We start from the raw sequence: 6000 nt of genomic DNA on the forward strand, positions 1-6000 counted from the left end.
TGGATAACAATCCAAGTTAAAAGCCTGATATTTTCACATAGTTCTTTCAGGTTCATTTCTCCAGTGGAGTCTTGATTGTAGAATTGATTTGGATTCGCCAGGTGGATGATTTTAACCTTTGTGTGTTTGATCACTATCCGCCATCATAGATTAGATCTAAAGCTGTAAAACAATTCTGAAGAAAATGTTGGTTCTCTCCAGTGGAGTAGCCACTATGTTATCACTCAGAATTTTCTCAAGGTTAAAGAAAGAAATTTCTGAGGTAACCACTAACCAATCTTTTAAGTACAAAATCTAGCCAATCTGTACTCAGGGAGGGCTCTCTCTTTATGATTTAGCTTTTTTTTGTGAGATATTAGGCTAGTTATGAAAGCTTGAGGGGTTTTGATTTTTTTTAGTGGTGGAATTCAGGAGTAGATGGATAGAACAAAGTATTTCATGCCATTGGGCTATGGAGTCAACTAAAGATGGCTTAACTGGATCAGGTTGATTCAACAAAGGAGGGCTTCACAGGGAAAGATAGCTAAACAATATACAAATGATAGCTTAAAAGGGTGAAATGGTCTTGAAAGGGAGGAAGGGAAATTAAGAATTCTTCAACAAAGTTCAAGATGAAGGAAAGTGGTTGCTCATTAACAAAAAGCAATTAAGAATTCTTTGTTAAATGGTCACAATGATTAACTAAAAAGCAGGGAGCAATTAAGAATTCCCTACCTATGATAGCTTGGAAGAAAACATTAAGAAAATAAGCGATTTTAAAGACAGAATGCATTAAAGCTCCTTCTAAAATATAATTTTTTGTTTATCATTCAGATATGAGAAACATATGAATATTTAAACCAGAAAATTGTAAAAACATAAGATATAGAATACTTATTTGTTTCTCATTTGACACAGGTATCTTGTAAAAGTCCTTTTCTTTATTACTTTGTCCAACCAACCATACAATAGTTTTTCAACAACACTTCTATTCCAAAATAAAGAATCTACAGAAATGTCTAAGAATCCACACAAAATACTTCAAATGAAGAAGTATTTATACTAATTGTAAACTGAAATATCTTGAAAAAATATTAAGATTAGTTTCACAAATATCTCCAACTGTTTACATTAATAGAACTTAAATAAAAGACATTCAAAACGAATGAATCTATTTGGCACTATTTCTATGGATCTATGGTGACAAACAAGAGAAAGTCAAATTTGATAGCAACCCTTAGTTGATGATGAGGCATCGTAGTCACTAACCGCATCCTTCCTTTGTGCATTCTGCCCCAGAAATTTTGCAAACGTAGGGTCCAATGATACGCTTGTATATCTCAATCCGTGAAAGATATGTAAAATGTAAAAGAGGTTTGTGTAGATAAGAATGTTTTTGAGATAAACCTCTCTCCATTTCCGAAACTTCAGCTCCAGTTGTTCACAATATTCTCTGAACAAATATGTCAAAAAGAGGACTTTGCACAAACTAAACAATAGGTTGTGAAGACATGCACTTATCTCCCTTTTGGTAATACCTGTGTAAAAATTGAGATATTTTTTTTGTAGATTTGCCTGTTAGGAACAAAAACCTCCTCCAGTTTCTCGAAATACTTCTTGGATTGGCAACAATAGTTTCTGTAAAACTATGACTTAAATAGGAAATTTCTGAAGAATGTACCATTTTTTCTCTGATTTCATCTTTTAACCTTAAATTCCTTTCAACTGTTTTTCACTTTTACTTTGGATAAACTTCATCTTAGCTGGTGAAAGTGTTTTCATCATTATTTAACCCTTAATGTCTTCATGTTTACTTTTATTGTTTATTGTTTACTTTTTACTTTTACCGCTCTATTTTTTCATATGTCTTCACTTTGACATGAATTTGGATGCTATGCTTTGTAACTGTCTTCCCCAATGTTTGTCTTCATCCTAGCTGATTTACTTGACTTGGTTTTCAATATGATACTCTTTAACCCTAATACACTTTGACTGTTCTTTACTGTGTCCTTTCCTTCCATCTCTATTTGAATTTATTTGATAACAATCTTGGAGTAAACAGGTCTTATGACTAGTATTAAGAATGTTTATCCAACGCTACGGTCTTTTCATTACCTGTTATGGAGCAACTGGTAATGGTGTACTGGTTGACTTAGAAGCACACCATGGACTAGAGCGGCGTTGGGCAACAACTTTCAGGGTGGTTGATGGTTTTGGGTATGAGTTGGTCATTTTCTACATACTGGTTGCATGAATGAGTTTTTATGAATAAGGACGAAAAATGGATTAATTTGGTTTTTATGCAAAGTCAAAGTTTTTGGTGGGTTTCATGACATGGACGGGTTATGTCAGCGGGGGTGACTTTACTTTTTGTCATTAGCGAGAGGCAGTAATCGGGTTTCATTGCACCACTTATGGAGGGTAAGTGGTATTTGGGGGGAGCCGCATGATTCGATACGTTGCTCAACACATAGCATCGGCACTGTTCACAAAACCGCTCACATCGCGCGCTAAAGGTCGACCAAAAGGCCTGCGTGATATGGGCGAGGGCCGTCAGATCTAAAGGGTCTGATCAGATGGTAGTCGGGGCAATGACATGACTGATGTTTAATAGGGCCGGGCCCAATATTAATTAAAAGACTTATCATATCGGGGGCGATTTGATTGGTCACAGAGTTATTAATTAGTCCTGATGACTTAATTAATTCTCATTAGCATGGTGGGGAGGTCGGGTTCTTAATTAACTACAAATTAGCTAATTAATCCCATTTATGAGTGTTATTAAGGTTATTTCGCAACCGGGGGCGAGATATATAGTTTATTGGGATTTATTAACAATAATATGGGTAAGGGGTAATTCTTTTCAGGAATTAAATAATAATACAAGTTAAAAGTTAATATGACTTTGAAATATGAAGGGTGCTAAGTTAAATGTCTCTGAAAAAGTGTTTCATCATACAACACTTATACCTTACGCTAATGATATATGAGGGTTTCACGTAAATAGAATTTTTTTAATTTTCCTAAATAAAATAGGATTTTACTTAGGAAAAGATTTATAAAGGGAATGAGTGACTTTATGAAGGGGTGAATATTGATGAAGGGGATTTAAGTGCTTTAGGTATTTCAAATTATTGGGATGAGGGTCCCGTCCCTCCAAAAGTCAGAGAAATGCTCTGAGCCCCTCTAACTTGTTTATAGGTACATTTAGCACTTAGGGGAAATTAGTGAATTTTTAGGGAAAAATGAAGGAAGTGAATTAATTTGACTTTGTCTCCTTGATGTGCTATCTCCAATGTGAGTTGTGCTTTGTCCAAGTGATGAAAGAAAAATATTTAAGCATTAAACTTAACCATTCACCACATATCTATTCTGCAACCATCATCTACTTACCCTACCTACTTTATCCTAGCATTTTCACTTCTTTATTAGGGTGCACTTAAACTGGAAAACCCTTATCACACTTTCTTTTCTTTTACATATAGTAGTCTATCTAAGTCTACACTTATTACATCCAAGGGCTCAGACTAAATTGTCGAGCTCCTTTTATTTACTCTACCTATCTACTTATCTTCCAAGATTAAATAGTTTGGTCAGATTTTTATTCTCTATGTCTAAAACATGAAATTGAAAATATGAACTAGTCAAGCTTAAATTGTTTGACTACTCATGGATTGTGGCATAAGTGACAAGTTGCACACAATATTTATTATACAAAAAGTAAAATAGCAGTGGAATTTGGACTTTCACACTTTCATGGTCTTTTTCCTTTTTTCTTTGGGGTTCATTTTCTTTCATTTTTTGACCTTTCCTTCATTCTTTTTGTCCTTTTATTCTTTTTCTAGGACATACCCTTTTACATTTTTTTATTTTTTACAAATATGGAAAACATTTGCAGAAAGCAAAGGTATGTGCATATTTCAGAGCTAAACCAAGTTAATCATGATATATGACACCTATTGGTATAGGGGCATAACACTGCATATTGCCTTCTTTCACTGATTGGGTACACAGATTCTGATTGGGTTGGCGATGGTACAGACTGCAAGGCCACCTCTAGTTATGTTTTTAGCTTTGGTTCAGGGCCTTTCTTCTTGTCTATCAACAATCAACCCATGATTTCTTTATCTATAGTCAAGGAAAAGTATAGAGGTGCAGTGAAAGGAGTTACACAGGCTGTTTGGTTGCAGGGACTTCTCTCCGAGTTTGGTATTCAATATCCATTTCTAACTATCATATTTTGTGACAATCAGGGATCCATTCAGATATCTATTGATCTAGTTGAGAGGCAAAGGACCAATCACATCGAGATTCACATGCATTACATCCGCAAGTTGATTCGTGACTGAGTCATATCACTGCAGTACTGCCCCATTGAGCAACATGTTCTAGACATCTTCACCAAGTCTTTCACTGAAAAGAAATTTTCAGAACTGAGAGCTATGCTTGGAGTGGTGGAATTAGTTGAGTAGGCCCTTCTGGCCACTTAGCTCTTTTTTCCTCTTTTGGGGGCAGGGGGCGAGGGGTTCCCACGAGGTTTTCCCTCTTTCTTCATTTTATGAGGATTTTTTATTTATTGTAACTGAGTACCTAACATGGCATCTTGGCCAGGACTTAGTTTATATAAGTGAGTTAGGATGAAGGGGGGTGTTGGAATATAATCCTAACATCTACATTTATTTTTTATCCTAAGTATCCTTGACTTAGCCACATGCACTAAAAATCATGTTCACACTTGGTTTTTGGTAAACTAGCTCGGTGGACCAACTTTCCTTGTTTTTTTCCCTTTAAAGAATTAATATTATGGAAATATTGGTCCAACCACTTTCTTGAACCATTTAGACATCTAAGTGAATGTTCACACCTAACCACACTTCATCCATTTGAGTTATTTGAGGATTGGCGCCCCACATGAAGATTCCCCCTTAAATCAAGGGATTTGGTCCCCCAAATCATTTTAGCATGTTTTAAAGTTTCATTCCTTGATAAATGTGCCCCTCATCATGATTTCCTCATGGCGGATAGTTTTCATAGGTTTTCTTGAGTCATTTTTGCTATTTTAGGCCTCCCTTTATCTTTTCTTAGCCTTTTCTAGTTTTTTACTAGTTTTTTCCTAGTTTTCTAGATTCGACAATTTCTATATAACCACCTCTCTTTGGGATTAAAGGTTTGGTTTCTCATGTATTACTATTATTAATTAATTTAATACGTTGATTTTATGGAGAAACTTATTTCTCTCCTCTCTTGAATATCAGCAAATTACTTGTGTTTAATTTAACTAGAATTTTAGATCTATCAGAGTTTCTGCAGGAATTCTACATAGAATTGAGTAAATGGTTGTCCGTTGGTGTACCCAGTATATGACTAAATATACTTATGTATTTCCTTTATTAGCGTAGGGTATAAAAGAATTAAATAGATATAGAAATTGATTGTGCATGCGTTATTGTTGGTTGTGGCAACATTGCATGTCTAAATTGTGCGATCATTGATGTGTATCTTGTGCCTATCTTGAGTATCAATTCGTTATTGTTGGTTCCCAAATAACTTAGATTGATAATAACATACAATTTTAACTAAATAATTTCACTATGAAAGACATAAATAATAAATTAATGTCTCTTTCCAAATGTTTTCTTGACCTCAAGGATAGATTCTATAAATTTTGTTATTTTACTAAAAAAATATATAACAGCTATTGCAATCATAAAAAAAGATAGATGAATAAAGTAAAATTTAACATGAAATAATATAATATAAAATTTTGAAGTATGATGATAGTGGTAAATCATGCCATGGTTACTAGCTTACATAAAATCGCTTCCCTTCATAGTGTATGTCAAGTGTGTGTACTTTGAAAGAATCATCCAGCTACATTGAATTAGGAAAAGAATGGAGAGCATAGACTACTCTAAAATATTACCATATGGTGTTTTCCATTTCCTCTGCAAACCATCCTTAATAGGAAAAATGGGGTAGCAAGCTAAGTGGACTTGATTGTGGGGAAAAATCCACAGTTAT

This window comes from Pinus tabuliformis, chromosome 3_1 (genome assembly GCF_031772625.1).
Source record: "Pinus tabuliformis cultivar Carrire ecotype Pingquan chromosome 3_1, CPIR1, whole genome shotgun sequence".
NCBI lineage: Eukaryota > Viridiplantae > Streptophyta > Pinopsida > Pinales > Pinaceae > Pinus > Pinus tabuliformis.